Raw genomic sequence first — 14,502 nt, forward strand, 5'->3', positions numbered from 1 at the left:
TAAACAACAATCACCTCATTGTGTTTTTCATTGGAAAACATGGTGAAATGGTACACTTTTAATTTTTCTGAGAAATTAACAAATTAAAATTTGTGAATATGAATGGATTTTCGCTTTATTTGGAGAAAAATTAACTAAATAATGAAACTGTGGTATAGAAAATATATAAATATAATAATTAAGTACCGTATTTATCATGAAAACAATGACGTTTCTATTTAGAGTAGCGAAAATTTCCATTTGGAACAGGTTTTGAATTAGCTTAATTTACCCTAAAATTGATTAGTGTTCTTTAAAGATTGTTTTGTTTTCGTTAATTATAAACCATTATTTAAATTTTAAGTGATATTTCCCAGCTGGACCACATATTTCGTATTTCGTGGGATTGTTCTTATCCCAAAATGCTATTGAATATATTCCAAAATGTAATTGATTTTATCGCATTTTGAGATTGATACTACCGCATTTTGAAATTATTTCTATCGCATTATGGGATTGTTTTTATCCCATTTTGGGATTATTTTTGTCCCATTTTGGAATAATTTTTATCCCATTTTGGGATTTTTTTATCGCATTATGAGCTTGTTTTCATCCGATTTTGAGATTGATTTTTTTATCTCATTTTGGGATTGATTTTTTCTAGTTCCATCTGTCCAGGCTATCCAGATATCCACATTTTTTGCTCTGGCCAAGATTTGATCTCACGACTACATGGCATATCTCTACTTCAGGGTCGACAATTTAACAAATTGTTCCACGAGATGACTTGAATTTTCTTGATTCGCAGGACGAAGGGTTTCTAATTTTAACCCTTTGGATTTGATTCTATCGCATTTTGAGATTGATTTTGATTAATTTTGAGTATTACTGCTCGAACTTAAAAAGACACCAGTTATATTATTTTTATTCATTTTTCAATATTTTAGGAATTTATTTGAAGAAAACAAAGATGATAAATTACTTTACAGAACTCCAAAGAACACTTCTAAAAAAGAAATAACAGGAAATTTTAATATTACTAAAAATGTTACACTACAAATAAAGGGTTTTGGTGCTTATTTACAAAGGCAAAATTTGGTACACTAACCAAATTTCGTCTTTAATAGAAAATTAAATTTTCTATTAGGATAATTAGAATTTAAACTTCTTAAAAGCTGCCCCTCCCGTATTTTTAGATGTCAAAGCAAAATATATAATTATTTATTTTATTTTTCCTTAATTGTAAAAAATCAAACATCTTATGGATGAGCATAAAACCTGAGGAGTTTTACACAGCCTTGCTCTGGAGATTGGGATGTTGATAGCCGATGCTATAAGGACGGTGGTAGACGCAAGAAATATTTTTGATATGTATCATATTCTCCAAAATCAATCATGATTAATAAATCCATTTTAAGCATTTTAAGGTTTATCGCAGGAGATATTACATGTCTTTGCGTAAATAAATACAAAAATCTCGGATAAGCTTGTAGTATATGAGATTCTGTATTGACCATTTTAAGAGTACTTACAATTCAAAATTCTTGTAAAAGATTTAGTGTCTCTCTAGCAATATATCCATCGTCAGTCGAGCAGCCTTAGTTACTCACTCATTTCATCGTTAGAATTAGAAATTTTAAAATAGAATTTGAAATATTTCGTTGTTTCAAAAAAATACACAAAACATTCTTAACCCTTTAAGGACGAGACAGTTTTCGCTGACCGAAAATTAGCAATAAAAATGAAACCGATAAACAAAACTTGTAAAACGTCTTACATCTAACCTTCGTAAAGCAAACAGAAACTGATTTGATGTATTTTTTGTCTCTATGAACGATAGGGACAAAAATAGCCCAAAAATTTAAGTAATTTTTCTGACGATACCAATGACTGATAATTTTCACTCTAACGAAAAATATTATGTTTGAGTATTGTAGTTTCCTTTTCCAAAACAGTTTTGCTTAAAAAAGAATGGAAGTATAAAAAATAATTCAAATCAATTTTCATTATGAGAATTTAAAAATTCGTCATTTTAGAGCTTAAATATTTATCATATAGCAAATAGGTGGAGACTTGCAAAAAATATCCTAGATTCCTTCAACCTTCTACTTTGCAATTACGTATAAACATAAGAAATAAAATAACTTTAGGTAGTCAGGAAAAATTATTTTCTTTATGGGACACCGGTGTTCCAATCGTCCTTAAAGAGTTAACTTCTGCCAAAACAATATTTTGAAGACCATGGCGAGTGATAAGGGGGAAATGAAGTTAATAATGAACGAACCCACAGGATAAATTTGAGAGAGAAGTTATCTGAAAACATCAAATCCATCAGCATCATACCTATATGATTTAGTATAATTTGCAAAATGATTTGGTCATTGATAACTTTATTTTTTCAGTCTTGTTGTGTTATATCATATCATAAATAGCAAACATTGAATATATTTACAATGAATCAAAAATACCAAAGAGGACTTTCCTAGAATTTATTGAGTAAATCTTATGAAGCTGTCTGTTTTGAGAATTTATATACTGATTAAACAAGTACAACCAAAAACATGAAATAAAAACATTTTTAGTATCAACAATATATATATATATATATATATATATATATATTTAAATTGAATTAAATAATTGGTGAGAGAATTGTATAAAGGTGTTGCAATCACATCTGTTTATTATTTTGTATCATTTATTATGATAAAAGGTCTTTTAGATGTATTTGAAAATCAAAGAGAAAAAGGAGAAAATCTTATGCGGACATGTACAGGGGCAACCCACGCAAAATTAGTGCCATTCTTGGTATTTTCCTCCGAGTGAAATTGAAAAGTTACCGCGCGTCTCTGGTCGAAACGTTCTTGGTGGATGTGGTAACAACGGTAACGACCTTTGACATTTCCACATGCCATGTACATACAATAGCACGCCCCATGAAAGATGCCAGGGATAAATTAACAAAATTCTCTTTTTCTTCCGCTCCTTTGGACGCTGAAAGAAGGAAAAAATACACTCTCACTTGGATCAATTTACGCCTTTGCAGACATTAAAGTTAGAGACATTAGAATTACCCAAAGGGTATTACAGGAAATTTCTGGGAAATAACAGAACTGGTCAATATTTCCCTGTTTATCACAACTGAAATATACCGAATTGTGCATACATCAGTCTGGCAAATTTCAGAGAAGTCCTAATAAAACATATATGGAAAGGTTTTTTTTTTACTGATGGTAGGAATAAAAGTGCAAAAAGATCTGAAAAGAATATCGTCATATGGGAGAATCATTGTAAACCAAAAGTCGATATCTTTAACCATTTGTCATTATGGATCTAAAACTACCATCAAAGTTTAATTACTTCGCTTTACTAAATGCTTCAGATTTAAAAAAAAAAATTATGAATAAATACATACTACTTTGGGATAGCGAGAATGCGTAAAACATTTCCACGTTATTTCAAACGATTCTTTATTTTATGAAAATATATACAAGCTATTTTCAAAACAAAACCGAGTCATATCCATTATTTAATAACTTTTTGTTTTAAATATTTAATTGAAATTTATTTAGCTACAAAGTGTGATAATCCAGAATTATAGAATATCATAATATCTCCATTTAATTTAAGTCTTTATTGAAAATCTAAGATTTAAATTAGTAATCTAAAGTGTTTTTTTTTTTAATATTTTCATGAAAACTCAGTGAAAATGGATACTGCGAAGCGGGTAAAATTCATAGAAAAACTGTCGTACATCAAGCTAAAATTGTTTGAATATCAGACAAACATGCTATTTATCACAGAACATTAAAATTTCTTGGTAATAATGCAATGCAGAGGGTGTTCCCATTAATACGTGATACAATTCTTAGGAATCCACTATTGTGCTGAGGTAAAAGGGCAAAAGTGTAGTTGAATGGTGGCAAATAATCAATAATCTTCTGGAATTTCCAATTAGAAAGGACCTTTTCAATATATTTGTTGACACATCACTCAAATTGAGCAAGAGAGCATTGCCTAATTTCGAAAACAGCAATCAGAATGGTATTTATTGTGACATTCAGTCAAAGGGCACTTCATAGCCTTCCTCTCTTGTAACTCCTCAACAAACAGGATTGGTAAAAGGTCATACCTTAATAGGTTAATGAACCAACCGTTTGCGATAATGTTCCATCCTCCAACGGAGGTTTTCCATGTTTTATTCTTCATCAGAAGATCAATTGGAAAACAAACATCTTTGTTCCTTAAAAGGCGGAAAACCTACACAATGAATGTGTTTCGCAGTAAGATAAACATTTATTTCATTATTAGCACATTTCCAAAATGAAAACATAGTGAAAGTTGTTCAAGTCAGGATTTTGTTGTAGCGTGGAGCCATGGATATGACCAAATTTAATATTTACTTACGACTTTAGTATATTTTTACGGTTTTGATATAATAATTTGATTAGGATTTAACTAGTAGTGAAATTCGCAAATATCATTGATGAATTTCAGCTCGTTATGTTACAGCTCGAATTGAACCGCTTTCAACCGCTTATCCCTATTGCAGGGGCCTCTCGACATTTAATTTTTCCATAAGTTTTTGCACAGAAGCACTGAAGACTATTGGCAAGTTTTTTTCTAAAGAGAATTGACTTATCAGTTCGATATATAATATTTCGAAAACGTGCATTAAAAGCTATCTAAAAATACATATTTCATAATGTTCGCCGAAATAATACAAGAACTAGGAGCAAATTTGTTTAAGACACGGTGCAGTATCTGCAAAATTTTTACAAGGAAAAGCCAAAAATAGCTTCACTTTTTATTAGGATTGATGGGCCCGTGCCCTATTGGGGTCGCGGGCCTATTACATCCAATTTAGCAACCTACGCATGTCGATTCTCCGCCACTTCAGGAAGATGTTCGGGTTCGATCCCAATGCGTTCCAAGGCAGGATTCTGAATTTGATTCAGCCACCTTGTCCTAGGTCTACCTCGAGATCGACGCCTCTTCACAAATATTATTTTCAAAATTCTGTAGAATTTATTTCAAGTAAAAGTTATTATTATTGTGAGGACATTTTCACAGAATAGCACTTATCTAGGCACAAACTTTAAGATTCCACTAGGTAAATGCGAGGAAAAAGCATCAAAGTAAGATATTTGTATTCCAGGATATAATTCATGCGAGTAACTCTGATGGCAGAGTTTCAGGAGTTTCACCTTCGGGTTTAACAGAAGCAAACACAAGAAAGCAAGAAGCGTAGAGAAACTCATTACGACAAAGTGTGACCTAAAGGGTGTTCTATGGTCGAGAATCAAAACCAACCTATTTGAAAAGTCCTTTCTGAATAGATAAGTACACTGAGTGAGAGAAATCCGAAAAAGTTAAAATAACATTCCTGAAATGTTAATTTTACCCTGCGGTATTGATCCAAAATCGGTGTAAATATTACCCTTTTTAGGTGTATTTGGGGTTAAAGTTACACTTTTCATGTTAATTTTACCCTAAATAAGGTGTAAAATTAACATTAAAAAATGTTGATATATTTTTACACCTAAAAAGTGTTCAATTTCTGAAAAAAAAAGAAGAAAAAAAAATAAGAACACAAAAGATTTCTTTCGATTTTTTTGTTTCTTTTTTATTTTGCAATTACAATAGACTCTCGCTAATTCGGCTCTTTTAAGATCGGGCTACTTTTTAATTCGGGCAGCAGTTAAATTTGAAAAAAGTTTACCGACATTTTTCATTTTTTCGAATAAAGATATTTTTTCACAATTTTCCCATGTTTTGTTTTAGTTACGATGTGATTTTGCACTATAAAGGTTTCATGAAATTTACCATAAATATGAATATGTAAACTTAATATTGGCATGCGGAAGAACAAAAAATCGTGGCATTTCAAACAATTTGATGCCCGAATTTCTCGCTAATTCGGGTGACATTTCGGTCCCAAATGCCCAAATTTGAGAGAGTCTACTGTAAGTGACATTTGATCCGCAACCCTTCAGCACATTTCGTCAAATTCCTCTCGCCCAATTCGCCATTTTCGGCTTTTTAGAATAGTTAAATAGAATTTTCTTGCTAAAAATAGCCTTTGGAAAATAACTCGAAAAGTGCATTTCTCGTTTAGATAGAGAAAAAACGCTCTTCTACAAAGGTTGAGAGGAATAAATTTTCTATGAAAATATGTCATTTAGGTTTTTTTTTTTTTAATTTACAGGAGCCCGTAATAAACCGAACCAAAATGTGATAATTTTACCCTATGCCTGATACTAGTATTTTCACCAGAATTTTTGACTTTTTGAGTATGATTACAAAATTACCTTTTAGAAAACGGCTCGATAAATGTATTTCGTTACAAAATGGAAAGAAATGACTTTCACAAATTTGTAGAACGCTACTTGCGCTAATTAGAATTTCTGAGGCGACGGGTACCTTGTAAAAAATTAAAATATCCGTTTTGTGACTTTTTACCCCAGTCTCCCCTACCTATCCTTTTTCTAACGTACAGTACCAGAAGATCCAGGAAAGATACCAAGGTTTTTGTTCTTACATTTATCGTCAAAAGAACACAATTCGTAAAACGAGTGGCTATGAGTGTGGAAAAGTCATGGAAAATTTCAAAATGCAAATTTTCTATGTCCTAGAAGTGTATTCGTGGGTTTTTTCGATCCAGAAAATGTCACCCAACACGGAAGTCCTCTCTGTACTTTCAAATTTTCTGCAGCCTAATTTCGTAGTTCTTTGAAATATTTTGACGAAAATAAAAAAAAAAATGAAAACAATAAGTTTGGGAACACTCATTCGGAAGGCCCTATTTGACTAAATTAATTTCCAGAAGAGAATCAATTCCCGGAACACTATGGAAAAGTTGAATTGATAGTAAGTCAGATGCTGATTGAAAAGTATGAATTTACTTTCAGAAACCACATTGATTGAATCCATCATACTACTATAATGATAACAATTTAAAAACATTTTCTTGGTTTCCATTTAAAATGAATAGTAACGTTCGATGAGAATGAGTTTTCTAGACTATTCACAATATTTCGCCATTTATTTCTGCACACAAGAAAACTGTGACATTTGACCTTTATCATTTTTAATATTCCACACAGAAATTCAAGTTCATTCATGAGTCAAAATGATTATTTTGGCAAAGGCTCTATGGAAAATACTCCTCGCCCATATCTTCTGCCTTTTTTTACCCACTCATAGTTGTAAATTAAATATTGCAGGAACACGCCAGCAGGAAGAAATATGTATAACGATTGAGGGAAATTAATTAAAAAAAAACTGTGTATGGCGTAGAGAAATATATCGTCCTAGAGATTCTGCCCACAGATTTTTAGAATACAATGCAAACGAATTGAATAAATTTAAATGTTATAATGATTGCCAATTCTAATCACTATAAATATTTTTGCTTTAATAGACTTCCGGAGAAGTGTTTCGGATGACTTATAAATGGGCAATAATGGTTATGCCATTTTTTTTCAAGATATATTTTGATTCATAACATGATATTCTTTAAGGGGTTACATGGATCTGAAAGACTAAAATACAATGAATCTTCTTTAATTTTTTTTTTCAATATTGTGAAAAAATTATTTAATTCAAGGTCTTAAACGTCTTAGGCATATAAAAGCACAACATTTAAGCAATATTTTTTGAAAATTTCATCAAAAAATTTTTTAAAAAAATGCAGTCGTTAGGATCTAATTTTTGCAGACATTTTGTGAAAAATGAGACTTAGGGCAGAATCACATTGACAGTAAAATGCTCCCCGTCACCGTCAAAGCCCTCACCGTATTTCGTTGATTTACGCATTTTCATTGCAAATCTTACGCAAATTTTCCATTACGATATTACCTTGTCTCATACTCGGTGGCACTGGGTGAAAATAGTATAAGAAAATTAAATAAATAAAGCGAAAATGCGGTAAACGGTAAGCAAAAAAAACTGTAGGATTTTTTTGCTACAGTTTTTCGTACAGTTTTTTTGCTCACCGTTTATCGCATTTTCGTTTTATTTCTTCAATTTTCTTATATTATTTTCACCTAGTGCCACCGAGTATGCGATAATGTAACACGGTAATTGAGAATTTGCGTAAAAATTACAATGAAAATGCGTAAATCAACGAAATACGGTGAGGGCTTTGACGGTGACGGTGAGCATTTTACTGTAAATGTGATTCTGCCCTTACTTTGCGATAGTAACCGTGGTGTCATATACCATAGGACTAGTTAAACCCGAATTAAAGCCTGAATTAACCATTATCTTTCACACCTTACGAGAAGCTTACTTAGAAAAGCCAGTGATAAGCCTAAATCAGAGGGCCAATTTTTGAAATTCTCACTCGCACCCGCGAGCTCTTTAGTGGCCGAGAGAAATTAACTCGTACACCCCGGAAATTCTTTAGTATGTGCAACGAGTACTTTATGTTATAAAGAAGTCGTTACATAAGGATTTGAATCTACGGGGTGTGCGAGTGGATATCTCTCGGCCACTAAAGAGCTCGCGGGTGCGAGTGAAAGTTTCAAAAATTGGGCCTCAGCTTATAGAGATGCAATTTGGTGCGATTCCTTCATTGCAAATTTGGATTGTGGCAGATTCGAACAGTTATTTATACATAATGGCGCTAGCACACCTTTTAGATCAGGAAAATTTCACAAAGTCAAAATTCGCATTCCTTTCTTTCTCAAAAGTACTGCATATGTCTATCCTACGCTTTCATACTCTTCTTCTTTTGAACATCATGCGATTTTAAATTTTATGTAACCCAATTTTCTGATCGAAAGAATGACACATACTTATGCAAGTTTTTTGAAAAAGAAAACGACACGAATTTTAATGGCTGCAGCAGAATGGTAAGTATTTTGGTAAAATGGTAAATAAAAAAATCAAAAATGGTAAGTAAGAAATGCAAATTTGGTAAGCGAAACATCAAAATTGGTAAGTAAAAATTCTAAATTGGTAAATAAAAAATCAAAATTGGTAAGTAAAAAATAAAAATTGGGAAGTAAAAATTAAAAATTGTTAAGTAAAAATTAAAAATTCGTAAGTAAAATAATCAAAAATAGTAAGTAAATAAATCAAATTTGATATGTAAAAAGTCGAAAATGGTGAGAAAAAAAATCAAAACTGATAGGATAAGTGTGCCAAATTTCGGCATAGTTGCATGCAAGCGCCAAAGTCTCAAGTTTGAAATGTAATATCTTTAATAGAAATTGATTTTTTATTCCTTCTATTTAAGGAGTGTTGCTTAGAACCTTGTAGACAGTTTATCGTCCTTATTTACTCTAAAATCATTCTTAATACATTTTAAAATAAATAAAAATGTAGACATAGCTTTGGTGCCCTATTTCAGCCACCTTCATTCTCATAGTTCATTGTCCTTCAGAAATTCCTCCAATGCCTTTTTCACGTCATCTCGTTTGTCGAAGCTACATTTTTTGTCATTCTTTTGCATTTTATAATTTTATAATGTAAAAAATAAAAATTCATATAAATTCGAGGAACAAAAAAGGTGGCCGAAATTGCAAGCTGGCCGGAATTTGGCACACTTACCCTAAGTAGAAAAAACTATAATGGTAAGTAAAAATGTCTAAAATTGTAAGTAAGAAAATTTAAAATGGTAAAGAAAAAAAACAAGATTGATAGGTAAAAAATCAAAAATGTTAAAATGCTTCACTGTTAGGACAATGGAAAATTTTCTGTTTAGGAATTTATCAGTAACGCCTGCTGGAGCAAAGGGAAATTTTCTGTGTTTTGGGAACTTATTAGTTCTGCCCATTGGGGCAAAGGGAATTTTTTTTTTGTTTTGAGATTTATGAGTTTTGCTCTTTGGACAAAGGGAAATTTTCTGTGTTTTGAGAAATTATTAGTTTCACCCTGTGATGTGGGGCAAAAGCAAATTTCCCTGGGCAAAGGGGAATTTTTGAAAAGTTTTAAAATAAACTTGTACCATTTATATCATTTTTGGTTTTTTTACTTAGTATTTTTAATTTTTTTACTTGCCATTTTTGATTTCTATACTTACCATTTTTTCTTTTTTTACATATTCTTGAACTTTTTACTTATTTTGGTTTTTTACTTATCATTTTTGATTTTTTTTACTTACCAAATTTCTCTTGTTTACTTACCAAATTTGATGTTTTACTTACCGAACCTAACTTTGACTTACCAAAATTATTTTTTTTTTACTTACCAATTTTGATGTTTTACTTACCAAGTGAATTTTTTACTTACCGTTTTTACCAAAATACTTGCCAAAAATGTTTTAGCCAAGTTTAATTTCATGAAATTATACCAAGCTAAAAGGTGTGCCGGAACCTTAAGAACTTTTGGACTAAAAGGTATGCCGAAGGATTAAAATGTCACAATAGTTATAACATGTTAAATGTCTTAAAATTTCATCCTTATGTAATTCATATTGAAATTTCTATTGGATAGAATTAAAGAAATATGCTGAGCTTTTAGAAGTTTGAATAAATTCTTAACTCCCAGTGTAACAAGTTCCGGGTAAAATCCACAGTGGTCACCTGCACATTAAAATTATTGTAAAATTTTTAATATTTTAAACTGATTTTGATAATGTTAAGTAATTTGATAAACTTCAATAGATATATTTTTCCTGATTTCCAGTAATTATTTTCTTTTAGTTATTGAATGCTCCAGGAAAAAGGTTCAAAGGGTCGTTCAATAGCATTTACGGCTGATAACATTTACTTTAAATGTCAGGAGATGAGAATATCGAAAAGGATAAGTGGAAGAATATATGTCTCAGGAAATGGGATGATTAAGAAGCCTGGAATAATAGGGCGGATTGAAGTTGATACTTGTAGAAATTGGTGTTTTGCTGATGGGTGGCTTTAGTGTCCGGGAGAGATGGAATTCTTGTAGACTTGGCGGCACCGCGACATGCTCCCTCCCTCACATTTAGCACCCGCATTTGGCACGGGATCCGAATCCCCTCCATCCCCCACGGAAGTTTCCCTGCGACGGCAACTCTGACGCCACGGAAAGAGCACGTGTTTGTGTGCAGCAAGAGTCAGAGGTCGCTGAACTTCCGCGCAATTTGATGCGGCTGCCTGGACGCCGCCACTCTTATTCACCAATTTAATGTACCCATTCTTCACATCACCTCTAAACTAGGTCATAGCCTTTTCGACCCAGCTTTTCATGTACCTCTTCACCCAATTAACCCACTGTCAGTCAAAAATAGAAATTAGAACCCAGATGAGAGGAGAGTTCTCCTTCTCCTTCTCCAGATTCAGGAGCAACTATTTCCGCAATAGAAAGGGTGGATGTAGGTTAAAAGTTTGCAAATATTACTTCAATATTCAATGCAAATTACCCAAGAGTGTCACATTTCTGAGAACTTTTCTGCAAGTTGTAGCTCAAAGAATCTCCATTGGAAGTCCTTCCATGAGCCATTCTCACGTGCCAGAAAGTGTGTACTTAGAACTTTTTGCAATAAATATAAAAATTTGCAAATTTATAAAGATTTACATAATATTCCACATTTAGTTTTGGAATACAATATAAATTCCAAATAGCTCATAAAATATATTTAATAATTTAATATAATTTAAAGTGGTACAAGTTGGACATGGCTTTTTTCTTGATAAATACAGTACAAAATTTGTTTTGAAGCACAAGGAACAAAATTATAAAATTAAAGCATTAAAAATATACAAAAAAAAATGAAGTACTAAATTTATCAAGAAAAAAAGCCCTGTCCAACTTGTACCACTTTACCCTATATACCTAAAAGTATATTTTACAAATTTTAGAAAATCTTGTAATAGACGATCCATATAAATTCATTTTAAGAAATCTACCAGTACTATTAGTAAGAAGTATCATTTCGAGTATTTAGTAATACAGTGTGCTTGGCAAGGGGTTACTCAAGATAGAAAATTTGTGTCTAGTCTATAGGGGAAGTGAGGGATGCTTCGCACGCGCGAGCCTTCGAACAATCCGAGTTTTCTCTTTGTTTGAAAAGTGCTACTTGCTCATTTCTTAGGCATTAGATAGATAATCATAAACCTCATCTTCACTGCAAAAATAAGCAACCTAGCCCTTCTTTCCTACATTCTAGAATCACAAATGCAAAAATTGCCTAAAATGGGAAATTTTGATGACTCACATTTCGTGTGATTTCTCACAGTTAAATTGATTTTCAGAAATAATCACTTACACCAATAGATGAAGGGTTAATCTGGGTTGATATTTACGTAATATTTTTTGCATCGGAGGAAAATTATTTTCCGAGTGGCGAAAAAATCCTAAATACTACACTGCGTATTGGTTCAGCCACTGAAAGTGTTATGGTTCGCCAACTCATCAGGTAACTCCAGCAGCTTAAAATCACAACATAACCTCAAAGAGGAAAACAAAAGAACCCAGCAACGAAAGTTCCCTGTTTGAACACCGTTCAGCAAACGCGTTCGAAACAGGGTTCGGTCCAATGTAAATTCTTACGGGCTGGGAAAAAACGAACGCGGTTGAAGCAATAGTTCTCTATAATGGCCACCACTTTCTGAACATTTGGGAGGCCGCCACCGTCGCGACAAGTCAAACAGGGACTCTTTCGTTGCCGGGAAAAGGAAAATGAAGAAAAGACAGCTGATAAATTTTTAGGGTTGTCACATTTGGAATTTTCACATTTCAGTCGATTTTTCGACATAAATTTGCAAGAAAAACAGTGTTTCAGAAAAATTAGAAGAAAACTGTTTTAGACACCTTCTTTTAGTGAAATAATGGTTTCCGTGGATTCATGGAACTTGAATCTAATAATCGGTAAATAATTTTTAATTGTGAGCAAGAGTTATTCCAGGAAAAAATGCAATGACGAACTTTAACAACCCATCGTGCGAATCTTGTCTCCACAGGCAAGGTTCGCACAAATCATCATACTTTTTTTCATTTTCCTGTCCAGGAAAAAGAACAGATTTTACGGCAGTGAATTAGGCACGCATAGAAAGTTGAAAGACCACAGATTCTTGTGGTATAGCGCAATTGATTGTACATTTTGCTGTTCAGCCAGAAAAAAATCTTGAATATTGACTTCCAAAAAGCATGCGAACCATCCCTCACTTCCCCTATTTCGTTTATTCCATGTGATTCCAATGTGATTCTAATGATTCCAAGTGTGTGATTCTGTTAATAATTTAATTCGGTATTCCGTAATTCTAAATTATTTTTGAAGTTTATCGCGGAAAAATCTACTGGCGGATATAGAAAGTAGCAAAGAGGTGATATTGACGGGGCCCGTATCCCAAAGGTGCCTCACTGAACCGTTCTTTTAAGTGTTTTATATTTTTTGTAAGTTTATTTTTATCAACTCGGCTATTTTGCATACTGCATGTTTTAAAGGTAGAACTTACTATTCGGTTCTAATATTAAACGTTGAAAAATTAAAACACAAAAAAATTAAAACATAAAAATATAAAATTTAAAATAATTCAAAAATTAATTCAAGACATTCAAGTTCATTTTCACACAAGACGCTTCTACTGTTTTGAAATGTTTATTGTTAGATTTTATGAGCTTTCCAAAAAAGCTCAAAATCATTTAATTTGGATAAAAGATCGGTAAAAGATAAAAATCGACAGAATATATTCAAATTAAATGTCTTCAAAATAGGATTAAGAAAGAATAAATATTGGAAGTTAAAAAAAATCGGAAGGTGCTTTTAATTTCTTTTCCTTAAAAAAAGAAGCTAAAAAACTTCGGAAATCAATTAAATCGGATTATGTGCTGTTTGAACCACTTAAAATCATCAAAGTCGAATTAAAATAAGATTTATAAAATACGACATCCCGTCGAATTTGTTAAAATTGGCCTCTTTCCTCTTTCCTGATTTGAATTCTATAGTTGCCAATTGGTGTTCTTGGGTAGTTACTCTATCTAAAGCAATAGAGTTTGTAATGAATTAATGCGCAGCAATTAAATTCAGTGACCGTTAAGTCGTGTGTTTGACAGAGGCTCCCCACGACCCCATATGAGATAATTTTTTTTTCTTTTCAAAAAATTCATCTAGGGGAAAGTGCTCTCCCTTCGAACGTTCATGCCTTCGAATAATGTGAATTTATTTTGTTTTTCGTAAGAGATTTACACTAAATTATCACAGAATTATCAACAATTGATGATAAGCCAACTAATATTTAATAGAAATGTGTAAGTATCTTGGGAAAACTAAAAGAAAATTCACATTATTCGAAGGCATGAACGTTCGAAGGGAGAGCACTTTCCCCTACTAATCTGTAGGAAACTAATCCCAAAATATGAACTTTCTATCTCAAGTATTTCTGGTACATTGACTGAATGGGTTAATGCATCTGACTTAGTGGCAATATATCTATTACTGCACGAACTCCACATAACATAATCCCTCAACAAAAATTCCACCAACGCGTCGTGCGATTTTTTTCATTTTCGGATATGTTTTAGAGATTATCCAGGCGGAAACTGACTATGTAGTGTGAAAATAGCGGTGAAATGTTCCTAATAACGGTTTTTCAAGGT

Source organism: Phlebotomus papatasi, chromosome 3 (assembly GCF_024763615.1).
Source record: "Phlebotomus papatasi isolate M1 chromosome 3, Ppap_2.1, whole genome shotgun sequence".
Classification (NCBI taxonomy): Eukaryota; Metazoa; Arthropoda; class Insecta; order Diptera; family Psychodidae; genus Phlebotomus; species Phlebotomus papatasi.